This window comes from Pristiophorus japonicus, chromosome 7, assembly GCF_044704955.1.
Source record: "Pristiophorus japonicus isolate sPriJap1 chromosome 7, sPriJap1.hap1, whole genome shotgun sequence".
Classification (NCBI taxonomy): Eukaryota; Metazoa; Chordata; class Chondrichthyes; family Pristiophoridae; genus Pristiophorus; species Pristiophorus japonicus.
The window spans coordinates 195,956,757-195,971,370 of NC_091983.1; the positions used below are offsets into that span (position 1 = coordinate 195,956,757).

Genomic DNA, 14,614 nt, shown 5'->3' on the forward strand with positions numbered 1-14,614 from the left:
TGGGGGTCCTTGTGCATGAAACAAAAAGTTAGTGTGCAGGTACAGCAATAATCCGGAAGCAACATGGAATGTTGGTCTTTATTGCAAGGAGGATAAAGTATAAAAGTAGGGAAGTTCTGCTACAACTGTACAGGGTATTGTTAAGGCAACACCTGGAGTACTGCATACAGTTTTGGTCTCCGTATTTAAGGAAGGATAGATTTGCATTAGAGGCTGTTCAGAGAAGGTTCACTAGGTTGATTCCGGAGATGAGGGGGTTGATTTATGAGGATAGGTTGAGCCTCTGCTCATTGGAGTTCAGAAGAATGAGAGGTGATCTTATTAAAACATACATGATAATGAGGGGGCTCGACAAGGTGGATGCAGAGAGGGTAGTTCCACTCATAGGGGAAAGTAAAATTAGATAACATAGTCTTAGAATAAGGGGCTACCCATTTAAAATAGAGATGAGGAGGAATTTCTTCTGAGGGTTGTAAATCTATGGAATTCTGTGTCCCAGAGAGCTGTGGAGGCTGGGTCATTGAATATATTTAAGGCAGAGATAGATAGATTTTTGAGCGATAAGGGAGTAAAGGATTATGGGGAGCGGGCAGGGAAGTGGTGCTGAATCCATGATCAGATAAACATCATCATCATAGGCAGTCCCTCGGAGTAGAGGAAGACTTGCTTCCACTTAAAAATGAGCCTTTAGGTGGCTAACAGTCCAATACGAGAATCACAGTCCGTCACAGGTGGGACAGATAGTTGTTGAGGGAAAGGGTGGGTGGGACAGGTTTGCCACACGCTCTTTTCACTTCCTGCTCTCGGCGATGAGACTCGAGATGCTTGCGCCCTCCCGGATGCACTTCCTCCTTGGCCAGGGACTCCCAGATGTCAGTGGGGATGTTGCACTTTTTTAGGGAGGCTTTCAGGGTGTCCCTGTAATGTTTCCTCTGCCCCCCTTTGGCTCGTTTGCCATGAAGGAATTCAGAGTAGAGCACTTGCTTTGGGATCAGATCAGCCATGATCTTATTGAATGGTGGGGCAGGGTCGAGGGGTCAAATGGCCCACTCCTGCTCCTATTTCTTATGTTCTTATGCCACTTTGCCCTGGATCCCATGGGATTTTACTTTTGTGACCAGTCTGCCATGTGGGACATCAAAAGCTTTGCTAAAATCCATATATTACACCATACGCTTTGCCTTCATCGACCCTCCTGGTTACCTCCTCGAAAAATTCAATCAAGTTAGTCAGACACTACCTTCCCTTAACAAATCCATGCTGACTGTCCGTGATTAATCCGTGTCTTTCCAAATGAAGATTTATCCTGTCCCTCAGGATTTTTTCCAATAATTTTCCCACTACTGAGGTTAGGCTGGCTGACCTGTAATTACTCGATCTATCCCTTTTTCCCTTCTTAAACAAAGGTACCACATTAGCAGTCGTCCAGTCCTCTGGCTTCAAGTGTGGTGCCAGAGAGGATTGGAAAATGACTGTCAGAGACTCTGCTATTCCCTCTTTTGCTTTGCTTAACAGCCTGGAAATACATTTCATCCGGGCCTGGCGACTTATCCACTTTCAAAGCTGCTAATACCTCCGTTCTCACTATGTTTATTTCATACTTCACCACAATAGTGGAGTCTGCATCGCCCCGGTCTTCCGCCTCCACCCACAGATTACCATCATGGTCTCCAATAGGCCCTACCCTTTCTTTAGTTATCCTTTTGCTTTTAATATATTCATAGAACATCTTTTGGTTTTCCTTGATTTCACTTGCCAAAATTTTTTCATGCTCTTTCTTTGCTTTCCTAATATCCTTTTTAGTTTCACCCCTGGATTTTCTATACTCCTCCAGAGATTCTTCAAGATTTAGCCCTCAGTATCTGTCATAAGCCTTCCTTTTTTTCTTTATCCTACCATGTATGTCCCTCAACATCCAGGCGGCTCTAGATGTTATTCCCATCCTTTTTCTTTAAGGGCACATATTTGGCCTGAACCCTACAGATCTCCTCCTTGAATGCCTCCCACTGCTCAGACACTGATTTACCTTCAGGTAGCGGTTTCCAGTCCACCATGTAATCTGTTGAAGACACTTTCAGGCAGTGCCTTTCAGTGCACAATAATTCCCCCAGTAAAAAAATGTGCATGTCAGGTCACCTCTGGTTCTTTTGCCAATCATCTTAAATCTGTGTCCTCTGGTTACTAGCAGGAAACAGTTTCTCCTTATTTACTTGAACAGCTCTATCAAATCTTCTCTAAACCTTCTCAACTCTTATGTGGAGAAGCTGGAGTTCTCCTTTACTGAAGTCCCTCATCCCTGGTACCACTCAAGTAAATCTTTTCTGCATCCTCTCCATGGCCTTGACATTCTTCCAAAACTGTGATGCCCAGAACACAATATTCCAGTTGAGGCCTAACCAGTGTCTTATAAAGGCTTAGCATAACTTACTTGCCTTTGTGCTCTATTAATAAAGCCAAGGATCCCATATGCCTTTAAAAAAATACAGCCTTCTCAACTTGTCTAGCCAGCTTCAAGGATTGCCAGGTATCTCTGTTCCTGCACCTACTTTAAAATTGTACCATTTATTTTATATTGCCACTCCTTATTTTTCTTACCAAAATGTATCACTTCACACTTCCCTGCATTAAGTTTCCTCTGCTATGTGTCTGCCTATTTCACCAGCCTGTCTATGTCCTCCTGAAGTTTATTATATCCTCCTCATTGTTTACTACATTTCTGAGTTTTGCATCATCTGCAAACTTTGAAATGATGCCCTGTATACCAAAGTCCCGGTCATTGATACATATCAAAGAGAGCTACGGTCCTAATATCAACACTTGGGGAACGCCACTGTACATTTTCCTCCAGTCTGAAAACCAAACAAACATTCACCACTACTCTGCTTTCTGTCCCGTGACCAATTTTGTAGCCATGCGGTCACTGTCACTTTAATTCCAATGGAGTAGTCAATGACAAGATCAGGCACTGAAAAACAATTTTACGTCGTCAAAGAGGGGCTGTTTCTGTATTTCAGTAAAATCTGCCTTGCGTGTGTATAATAGGCACATACTCTTGTTAAGTGTGCTGATACAAAATTGCAATTATCTTAGAGGTATGCACTTTGCTGCATAAAGAGAACATTAACTGCTGGCGAATTAAGAGTTCCTCATTTATAGAATAATTTTAGTATTTCCAATTTCACAAAACAGTATATTTCTGCAACTAAAATTAAAGTTAAAATATGATATTTTTTGTTACAATAAATATGTTTGTAAGCTATATTGTGAAATATGCAGGCAGCATTCTGGGCACTGCAAACATGATTAATTGGTAATTGTTGGGATCAGGATAATGGGCTTATGGTTCTTATCTCATCCGTGATGCCCAAAGATGCTATTTAGATGATATTTTAAAGAATTTACTGTAACAAGACAGCAATCTTGTACTGGTAGGACACCATGCAATAAATCCTTTGAGTGTTGGGAGCTTATAGAAACATTTTATAAATGAAAAATCCCGTAAACCTACGAAGACTACAGTATAGTCAGCATGTTACCAGTGCAAGAAATATCTAATCACTGGGTTGTTAGAGACTGGACAACTATGCAAATTTAAAGAAACAATTTTAAGGAGGTCCAGCACAGTGACAAGGCAATGGTCTCCTGCAAAATCCTCCTGGCCATCTACAATTGTCTCCCCATCCCTAGAAGGTGCCAATCATATTGGTTATTGTTGATCAATCTAGTCTCTTGCCATGTGCTATACAAAATCCTCCTGGCCATCTACAATTTTCTCCCCTCCTCTAGAAGGTGCCGACTCATACTGGTTATTGATCAATGGGTGAAATTCAACCACTGGAGGAAGGGATGGATGGATGGATGGATGGAAAGAGGAGAATGGTACAGCAGTCAACCCTGATCCTATCACAGAATGGCAATCAGCAGCAGCAACCCTCCAACTTTTCCACTCCGGGTCGGTGACTTGTTCTACCTGACTGGGCTAAGATCAACTCAAGCATAGACCTTACTTGTCTCCAAGATAGATTCCTTGGATCTGCCTGGCAGTTCGGTACCATAAACACAAGATACTGCATGCTACTATATTTTTGTAAAGGAGAGGAAACAAACTGGAGAAATAGTTTTTTGATCCCAGAAGAAAATCATTTCCCATTTTCTAAATTGAACTGCACTAAAAAGTCTCAAAACAAAAATTCATTTGAGCACGTAATATGCAAAAACATCCAAATGTACAGATTTATTTTATGATGAGATCATCTTGTAACAAGTCAGAGATATTTTGCATTTGTTTTAAAACACAGTAATATCAATGATAAAACATGCCACCTTAACTGCTGTGCCAGCATCATTAACTCCATATCATCCAAGTAAGTATAAACGGATTTGCTAAATTAGTTTTCCATGCTGAATTATAATGTTGCTTGGATCAAGTATGCATAGGAAGCAACTGTGGCCCTTAGAAAGGCCATCTACCCCAACACAATTGAAGTATAGTTCTCTTGCATCTATCACATTCTACTTCTAATGACAAGAACATTTAACCATTTCTTTCAAATATAAAAGATGAACAATCAATCCCCAAGTCAAAACATGTAATGTCTGGAGATAACAATTTTAAGAGTAGTATATTTCACAAAATGCCTCTGTCTAAAATGGTTTAACCTCACTGCAGCAAAAGTAAACTAAAACGGGAAAACCACACATTCAAGTAAAGCAATTAAGAGTTTCTTTGGTTGCTGGGGGGGAAGGGGGCTTTTCCACACAAAATTATGTCTTGGAAGATATTAAAAATGCACCTGCCTGTGGTCTCTTATTTTTTTTCTTTTATAATATTCAATAAACCTAATCCAAAAAATAAATCTGATCCAAGACACAATTTTACTCATCATTCTTATTTTGTGATAGCCCTAATAGATTGTTACACATCATTGGATTGCAACTAATCATATGATATTATCTATGATATTGTATGGATGTGTTTGTGACAACTCATTTTTGTATTAGAATCATCGTTTGTTTCCAACTATATAGAGCTATTATAACTAAGATAAAAGGTTACCAGAGTTCAACTGAGAAAATCATGAACAAAGGAGCAATAGCCAAAATAAATGGAAGATCAGTCTATTTTTTTAAAGAGGTTAAATACACATATTTTGATATACTTCAACCTTGAGAGAATCCTTAGCTTACAATTTTCTGTAAATATAAATGCCTATGTGTTTGTTAATTTCAATAAATTGCAGCTAATTTGAAAGTAATAATCATTTTTAGTGGTGTTGGTTGTGGAATAAATGTTGGGCTGGACATTTACTCCCTACTCTTCTTCAATTAGTGCTACGGTACATTTTACACCCATCGGAGTAGTTGGATGGGGACTTGGTTTCCGTCAGTTATGTGTTCAAATCTGTAATAAAGCTCAAACACACAAATTTAGGACTCAAAAGCAACAGTGTCGTCAACTGAGTCAAGCTGGCAGGTAAAAATAAGTTCTCAAAAAATTAAACGAGCTCATAATAATTTGAACTAATTTCTTCAACATCCACTTTTAAATTAGCTGCAGTTCATTGAAATTAATGAATGCACGAATTAAGGCACAGATTGTTTTGAGAGGATATCACATTAAATGTGTTTTCTCAAGAAGAACCCAATAGGCGTGAGCGGATCCAAGTAAAACATACTCAATTTTAAATTTTATTTGAAGCACAAGTTTCCAAGATTAATGTTAAACATCACATAAGGAGACTACAGAGTATAAATGATACGGGTATAGTTTGCTTGATGAGCACACACAGGAGCATATACTTTTCATTCCACACACACCTAAACAAAAACAGCAAATTACACACAGCATGATTAATAGGATTGTCAAATTGCTACTCGACACCAGTTTTAATGTTTGAAACACAATTAATCCACGTCAGGTCTCACTTCCCAATATCATAATTAATTAATACTTAAACTAAATCATTTCAAAATGTTTTGATATCTTTGCCCGATACTCAAACCATTTTTTAATATCAGATGACTAAATTTTGTTTGTAATGTAATAAGATAAATCAAAACTAATATTTAGTTTAACAGCATGTTAACATACAGTGATGATAATCACTAATGCGGAGGAGCAGGAAAAGAGTCAAATATGAAGGGGAGGAGACAGGAGAAGGAAAGAGAAAAGAGAAAAGGTGAGGGGGAAAGAGAAAAGAAAGTGCACATGGTGGGGGGGGGGGGGGAGGGGGGGAGAAGAGAAGGAGGGAAGAACATGCACACAGACGGCAGAGGGGCGGGTGGGCAGAATGAGAGCAAGAGACATCACACAAAATGAAAGAGTTTACATTTTATATAATCATGGCAAAACCACGGGACTGTGAAATCTTCACATCATAACCTCAACCCCAATTACAAATGTACGATTTCTTCGAATACTGGTTCGGTTCATACATTTATCAGTTATAACAATGAGAAATGTAAATCCACTATAACAAGAAAATTTATTGCAACAGATAACCTGTGAATATTCCAAAATCCTCAAACATTCAATATTCAAAAAGAACTCAAGATTCCTGTATGTATTGTACACCTTATTTAGTAGCACTAGGACAGATCTCAGCAACCCCCCCCCCCCCCCCCCCCGCAACAAGGAATGAAATCTCACTGCACAAGTCTGATCAGTCAGGGGTAAAAAAAAAAATGCTTATAATCAGACTGGCAAACAAAAAGTATTAATATACTAGTCAATCATATGGGGCATTGCACACCAATACTCGTGACCAATTAGAAATTTTTGGGCCAAGAACTAGAGAGTGGGGGCAATGGAAATAATGTGGAGGAGCAGGTAAGGAGGCAAATGCGATGGGGAAGGGAGGGTAGAAGGAGAACGCGCAGGGGAGAGAGAAGAAAGTACGCACGGGGAGGGGGGGGGGGGTGGGGGAAGAAGAGAGAGTGTGCACAGTGAGCACAGAGCAGGTGGGCAGAATGTGAGTGAGCGAGCGAGAGAGCATAGAGCGCACAAAATGAAATAGTTTACTTACATTGCACCATTTCATGTTTTGGAAGGCCCAAAATCACTTCAAAAGCAATTAATTACTGTTGTTATGTAGGTAAACACTGCAGCCAATTTTTGCATAGCAACATCTCACTAACAGCACCAGGCATACTCGCTGTTCTTCAAATAAGGCGATGGTCTTAGCTTTCTTTTTGCTCTCGCTGTGCTCTTTCACGTAAACAGGCAGATACTCCCCACGTGGGCAAGCAGCACGAGGATAAGCAGACAGGATTAATGACTCACCTGAAAGATGGCAATTTTGACAGTGCAGCAGTTCCTCAGTATTGCACTGGAGTACCAACTTAAGATTATGTACTGAAATCCTGGGACTTTAACACAAAACTTTCTGTTTCAGATGCAAGAGTGCTACTAATTGAGACAAGCTGACATTTCTGATAGTAGAAAGCAAAGACTGATCAAAGTACTACATTACTTTACAGCAGAAACAAACTAAGCTACTATACAATTAACAAATTCCTGCACTTCCTTTGGTGAAAAATTATTACTTTTAATTAATTTATATGAGAGAGAGTGGTGCTGGGATTTAAAATAACATCCTTGAAATTGTCAATTGCCAAATCTAGGAGAACATAGAAAGAAAAAGGGAAACTTTGATTCCACATTCAGGAGATGGCTAAACATCCTTGGAGATATTTATACTACAATATACATTTCTAAATTCTAAAACATAATTCCCATTTTATCAGGGAAAGAAAAAAAATGCCCAAGATCATAAAGCCTTTTTTACTTACATAATACGGGTTATATTTTGATTACACTGTTGAACCTATAAATCATTCAGTACACAATAACAAGTCCAGTATGAAGGGGCTTTAAGTGGTAGGCCAATGGCAGAAAACCCAAAGGTCAAATTGCAAAAATTATAGATTAAACTTGACAGAGTTTCTGACTATATGCTGCTGTTGGATTAAACAGCACTCAATGGGTTAAGTTCATATAACATCAGGGCAGGGGGATGGGAATCCAGAAGTGGACCCGAGTCTATGATCGGATCAGCCGTGATCGTATTCAATGGCGGAGCAGGCTCGAGGGGCCGTATGGCTTACACCTGCGCCTATTTCTTATGTTCTTATGGAGTATTCAAACAGGGTGTCAGAATCAGTGCGCTTCAGGCAGTGAAAGTTAGTTTGGACATTTCACTGATCGTTCATTCACAACTACTCTGGTTGTGATAACTTGGTTTATTTGAGCTCAACAGGAGTGTCAGAGTAGACTGGTGACACTCCACTTCCTAGGGTCAGAATTAACAGAAAAGGAGAGCAGAACCCATGTTCAGGATCAGCCAGGTCTAACAAAAGCTGCAAGAAGGCAGATCTTGTCCAGAGTTGGAAATTAAGACACTGCACAGCAGACAAGTTTTCCCAGTTAGAAGCTGACCCGAAAGGAAATAAAAGAAAAAGTGAATATTCCTTCTGCTACTCAGGATAGAGTCGTACCTTTTGAAGGTTGTGTGTGTTGAGGGAACGGTTATCAGAGAAGTTTTAAAAAGTCTGGAATTGCTACTTCTAGTCAGTCATATGTATTCGTCAAAACTAAACCAGCTTCTTGATTGGTCATTGAACTTGTCTTACCAGAGTATTCATAATTTCCTCTGATGGTAAAATTGGAGAAATGCATGTGAAAGCATTTGCGAGTTTGTATGTCAAGAGCAATGAATGCATGGCTACATCCCTCTTGGTTAGACTAACATACAAGTAGACATTTAGTTGCAGGGGTCAACTCTGGAAAGTGAAAAATGTGGGATTTGCTTATGGGAACACCTGATGCCATGGAACCAAAGAATGCATGAACAAAAAACCCTGTTTGGAACAGTAGCCTTAGTGAGAAAAAGGCTGGAGAAAGAGAGAACCGCTTTCTGAATAGAAGTCACATCATTAACTCATTGGGTTGAAAGTTGTGTGTCATTTTCATTTATCATCTGGTCAGCGATTTAACTTTCTATGACAAGCAAAGCCATTATTGCCCATGGCGTTGCTTCACAAAAAGTACAGTACGTGACCTTGTCCTCCTTCTACAATCCTCATGTGACTTAAGATGACGGCTTAGAATAATTACTGAACATATTCACAATTTAAAAAAAATTAACATTTGTCATTAATTGACAATGCCCCAACTACTATTAAATATTACAATAAACTTGGTCTTTGATTTAAATAAACCATCTAATACAATAAATTGCATCATTTCATATTTGCCACTTCCAGCAAATTACCTACATACACTCAAGATGCCAGATAAAATATTTATTTATGATACTGCATCTGAATTGCAAATGTACTGATAAAAGTATATGCATTGCCCTTTCATGATAAATAATGATCTGCTCAAATTCAGAAAAGCCACAGCTAATTTATCAATGTCAAATAGACAGCCTCATTCATTCAATATAAATATCAAACACCTTTGTTTATGGTATCTTAATTTGTATATTTCCAGGTCAAATAGCAAGATAATGAAATAGGTAATATTAAAACAACTGCTTTTGAAGATGATTTTTTGCCACTGTTATATGGTATAACAAAACAAGTACAGCAAAATTTTGCTTTGTGCCATAGATTATAGACGAAGAATTCTTCCTGCATCAGATTTTTTATCCAGTTGTAGCCAGAGAATCACCGGCAATGTATGATGTAGTGTATATGGATTTTAGCAAAGCTTTTGATAAGGTCCCACATGACCGACTGGTCACTAAAGTAAAAGGCCATGGGATCCAGGGCAAAGTGTCAAGTTGGATCCAAAATTGGGTCAAGAGGCAGGAAGCAAAGGGTAATGGTTGATGGGTGTTTTTGTGACTGGGACGCTGTATCCAGTGGGGTTCCACAGTGCTGGATCACTTGTTTTTTGTGGTATATATCAATGACTTGGACTTGAATGTTGGGGATATGATTAAGAAGTTTGCAGATGACACTAAAATATGTTGCGTGGTTGATAATGAAGAATAAAGCTGCGGACTGCAGGAAGATATCAATGTACTGGTCAGGTGAGCAGAACAGTGGCAAATGAAATTCAATCCGGACAAGTGTGAGGTACTGCAGATGGGGAGGTCTAACAAGGCAAGGGAATACACATTAAATGGTACGACACTGAAAAGTGTGGAGGAACAAAGGGACCTTGGAGTGCAGGTCCACAGATCCCTGGAAGTAGCAGGCCAGGTAGATAAAGGTGGTTAAGGCGGCATTTGGAACACTTGCCTTTATTAATCGAGGCATGGAATACAAGAACAAGAACGTTATGTTTGAACTGTATAAAACACTGGTTAGGCCGCAGCTGGAGTATTGTGTGCAGTTCTGGTCACCACATTACAGGAAAGATGTGATTTCACTGGAAAGGGTGCAGAGGAGATTTACAAGAAATGTTGCCCAGACTGGAGATTTTTGGCTATGGGGAAAGATTGGAGATGCTGGGTTTGTTTTCGTTGGAACAGAGCAGGCTGAGGGGAGACCTGATTAAGGTGTATAAAATTATGAGGGGCCTGGATAGAGTGGATAGGAAGGACCCGTTTCCCTTGGCAGAGGGGTCAACAACCAGAGAGCATTGATTTAAAGTAATTGTGGGGCGAGCGGAGAAAGAGTTTAGAGGAGATACAAGGGGAAATGTCTTCACCTTGAGGGTGTTGGGGGTCTGGAGCTCACTGCCTGAAAGGGTGGTAGAGGCAGAAAGCCTCACCACATTTAAAAGATACTTGGATGTGCACTTAAAGTGCCATAACTTACAGGGCTACAGTCCAAGAGCTGGAAAGTGGGATTAGGCTGGATAGCTCTTGGTCGGCTAGCACGGACATGATGGGCCAAAGTAGCCTCTTTCCATGCTGTAAATTTTTATGATTCTATAAATAGCTTTCACTCTGTTCCAGACCATTACCTCTGGAATCCCCCAAGGATATAACTTTTGGCCCCTCCTCCTATTTCTCATCTACATGCTGCCCTCGGCGACATCATCCGAAAACTGTGTCAATTTCCACATGTACATTGACAACATCCAGCTCTACCTCACTGCCACCTCTCACGGCCTCTCCACTGTCTCTAAATGGTCACACTGCATGCTCGTCATCCCGTATAAGATAAGCAAAAATTTCCTCCAACTAAATATTGTGAAGAACAAAGCCATTGTCTTCGGTCCCTGCCACAGACTCCATTTCCTAGCCACTGACTTCATCCCTCTCTCTAGCAACTGCCTGAGGCGGAACCAGACTATTTGCAACCTTGGTGACATACATGACTCAATGATGAGCTTCCAACCACATATCCACGCCATCACTAAGACCGCCTATTTCTATCTCTGTAACATCGCCCGACTCCACCCGTGCCTCAATTCATCTGCTGCTGAAACCCTCTTCCGTGCCTTTATTGCTCTAGACATGACTATTCCAACCTCCTGGCCAGCCTCCCACATTCTACCATCTGTAAACATAATCATCCAAAACTCTGCTGCCTGTATCCTAACTCGCACCAAGTCCCATTCACCCATCACCTCTGCGCTCGCTGACTTTCATCGGATCCCGGTTAAACAACTCCTCGATTTTAAAATTCAAATTGTGGTTTTCAAATCCCTCTATGCCCTTGCCACACCCCATCTCTAATCTACTACAGCCAAATAACTGAACCACCCATAAAGCAAATACCCGCCTTAAAAGATTGTAAAAATGCCACACTTGAATTTCCTCGATTTTTTTATGCCCGTCTAGTGTTCTTTATGCCTGAATACATCTCGGCTCAGTATAAAGCCGTCACACACATGCAAAAGCTTTATATGCAAATTTCCTGCAACTATGCTGGTTCAAAATGGCTATAAATATAAGCACAGAATTCAGGTGTTGCAGAAAAGTCATTTTTCTGGTGTTTTATTGTAGTTTTTAAAAAAGTTATCCTCACTGAGACCTGCATTGTATTTTTTATTTCCTTCAATACATTTTTACAGCTTTAGTATTAGTCCGGTAAAATTGTTTAAACTTCCACAATTGAATAGTCTTAAACATGTTGTACCTATTTTGCATACATGATAGGTGGATCACTTGAAACTTGCTCCCGGCTGGCCGAGCTCATAAACTTGAGTTGGCCTCAAGGTCCAACAACATCTCAAATTTAAAATTCTCATCCTGGTGTTCAAGTCCCTCCATAGCTTTGTCCATCCATCTCTATAACCTCCTCCAGTCCTACAACCCTGAGAACACTGCATTCCTCCAATTCTGGCCTCTTGTGCATCCCCGGTTTCTTCACCCCATTGTTGGTGGTCATGCCTTCAACTATCTAGGTCTTCGGCTCTGCAATTCCTTCCTAAACCTCTACGTCTCTCTCTCTCCACCCCCCTCTCTAGCCTCCTTTAAGATGCTCCTGAAGCTACCTCTTTGACCAAGCTTTTGGTTATCTGTCCCAATATGGCTCAGTGTCCACTTGTATCTGATAATGCTCCTGCAAAGTGCCTTGGGAGGTTTCACTGTTAAAAGATGCTTTATAAAAGCAGGTTGTTGTTGAAATTCCACCCAATTAGCAGAAAAAAAGGGTTGTATTTCGACCTCAAGAACATTTTGAACTTTACAAAAAATAAAATAAAAACACAAGAAATCATGCTGATTTTGATGTGTGGTGCAAGTTACGAAACAGGACTAAACCCAATATGGCAATCTTCAAAAGCATTTGAAGCTATAAGTCTGGAAGAGTTGCCGCCTCCTCCTCCCTTTCCCCCCCCCCCCCCCCTCCCCCGAAGTGCATGGAAATTTATACTAGGAAAATGATTTCTCAAGAACAGAATTATTTTGCCGGTAAGTTACTTGGATCTGGAAATCGCTTTTTAAAATCATCACAGGTACACATTTAAAAGTCGTTTGCAAATCCAGCTCGGCTCTGAAAAGCAGACATTCCTTCCGTACGTAAACACAGTAAACAAAGACCCAAAGCAATACATTGTGCTTTTTAAGTTCTTCCTCAAATTGAGACAGCTTTCTGCTCCATTCGCTTCTAGCGGAACTGCACAAGTCAGGGAATCACCCGCCCCACCTCCCGATCCATCTTTGTTTCTTTTCTTCAAAATATTGAGACTTCAGATGGAGGCAGGACGAGTGTGGATGTACTGAAGTTGAGATAAATACACAGGAGCTCAGGTCTGCGATCAACCTCTGGCGTGGGAATCGAGTACTGCGGGCGGCAGGGTTTAAAGCAGAAGCCCAAAGAGCAATGAATCGCGTTTTGTGCATTAGGTCGGACGGGAGAGAAGAACCGGCCATAAAGTTGCTCGTTAGTATTCCCACTCATTGGAACAAATGTCAGATAATCAGCACGTTTTTCATTCAACGAATTTGATTGGGATGTAGCATAAAATAGCCACGACTCGTTATGATCAGGGATGCGACTGCACCGCATCTGTGGACATGAACTACTGTCGATGCATAGCGTTAAAAACTTTATACTGATGGGAGGGGGAGAAAACAGACGCGTGTGCTGCACAAATAGTTTATAAAATACACAACCGTGCCAACGATCAGTTGATGGTGGCACCTTGCAGTAATTGTGACCTGTATAAAATAATTCTCTTCCCCCCCCCCAAAAACCAGTTTGCTGTGGAAATTGCGGGGATGGATAGATGGGATACCTTCGGCTCCCCAAAACCATTTAAAATCCATGATTGTTTTTAAAGAGAGGGGAGGAGGATCCTCGCTTCCAAATCCACGACCTTAAGTGTGTGCAAGGAGAGTTAGTACTTGGGGTGAAAGCTCAAAGACTCCTGGATGTAGCAGAGACTGAGAGACTGGGGACGAGAAGCCCAGGTAAGATCGCAGCGATCTCTACCTGCCGGGGCCTCGGCCAGAGGAGAAAGAGATGGGAGGGAGGGAGAGATGGGAGCGAGGGGAGTGGGTGACGGGAGAGAGTGTGTGGGGTTTCCCGAAAGGGGAGCATGCAGGCAGGGAAACGATGGCAAAACATCGTCACTCGCTATTAGCCGATTGCTTTTACACACACAATACACTGCATCAATAAATAAAGAAGCCCGACATTTCATTCACTCGAGATTACAATTACGTACCCCGTTCGGCGTAAACTCTTAGCAGCTCGAGGAGGTTTGATTTTTCTTTCCCAGATAATAATTTCCCGGCGTGTGTATATATATATTTAAAATGAAAAGAAACGTTTTTCAGTTGGAGAATAACGACTTCATTGTCCGGCAGCCGCCGTGTGAGATGTTGCCTCTAACCGGTCCGCTTCTCACATCGCTCTCACTCTGACGCCCCAAGTTTTCATCGGTCTCGATAACAACACCGCACGGCTTCAGCGGGAATGGCGCACGTCAGGCGCACGCAGAGGGAACATCGAGCCGACCGCCAAGAAACCCGCTGGTCTGCCGCGCCGCAAATCCTGGCCGTTTCGAGTTCCAAACGAGACGGCTTCCATCGATTTTGAAAGCGCTCACGGCATGTGGTCCCGGCGCTTTAGATTTCGGCTGCGTTTCTCGGTGGAAAAGCAGCGGACATTCCTGCACCGAGTTCGCACAATGGCACAAGCCGGCGGCTCACGGTTCGATGTTGTGGAACTGCCCAGTGGAAGGTGGAAAGCTTTGTGACGT

General features: G+C 41.2%; 1 protein-coding gene across 1 annotated transcript in view; it reads right to left on the reverse strand.

The window, feature by feature from the left end:
* Nucleotides 1–14,585, reverse strand: part of wasf1 (WASP family member 1) — a 91,604-nt gene extending 77,019 nt beyond the window's left edge. Inside the window, exon 1 of the mRNA XM_070884246.1 lies at nt 14,078–14,585. The gene's annotated coding sequence lies outside the window, so the exon portion shown is untranslated. The remainder of the gene's footprint in view (nt 1–14,077) is intronic.
* Between the last annotated feature and the right edge of the window lie 29 nt (nt 14,586–14,614).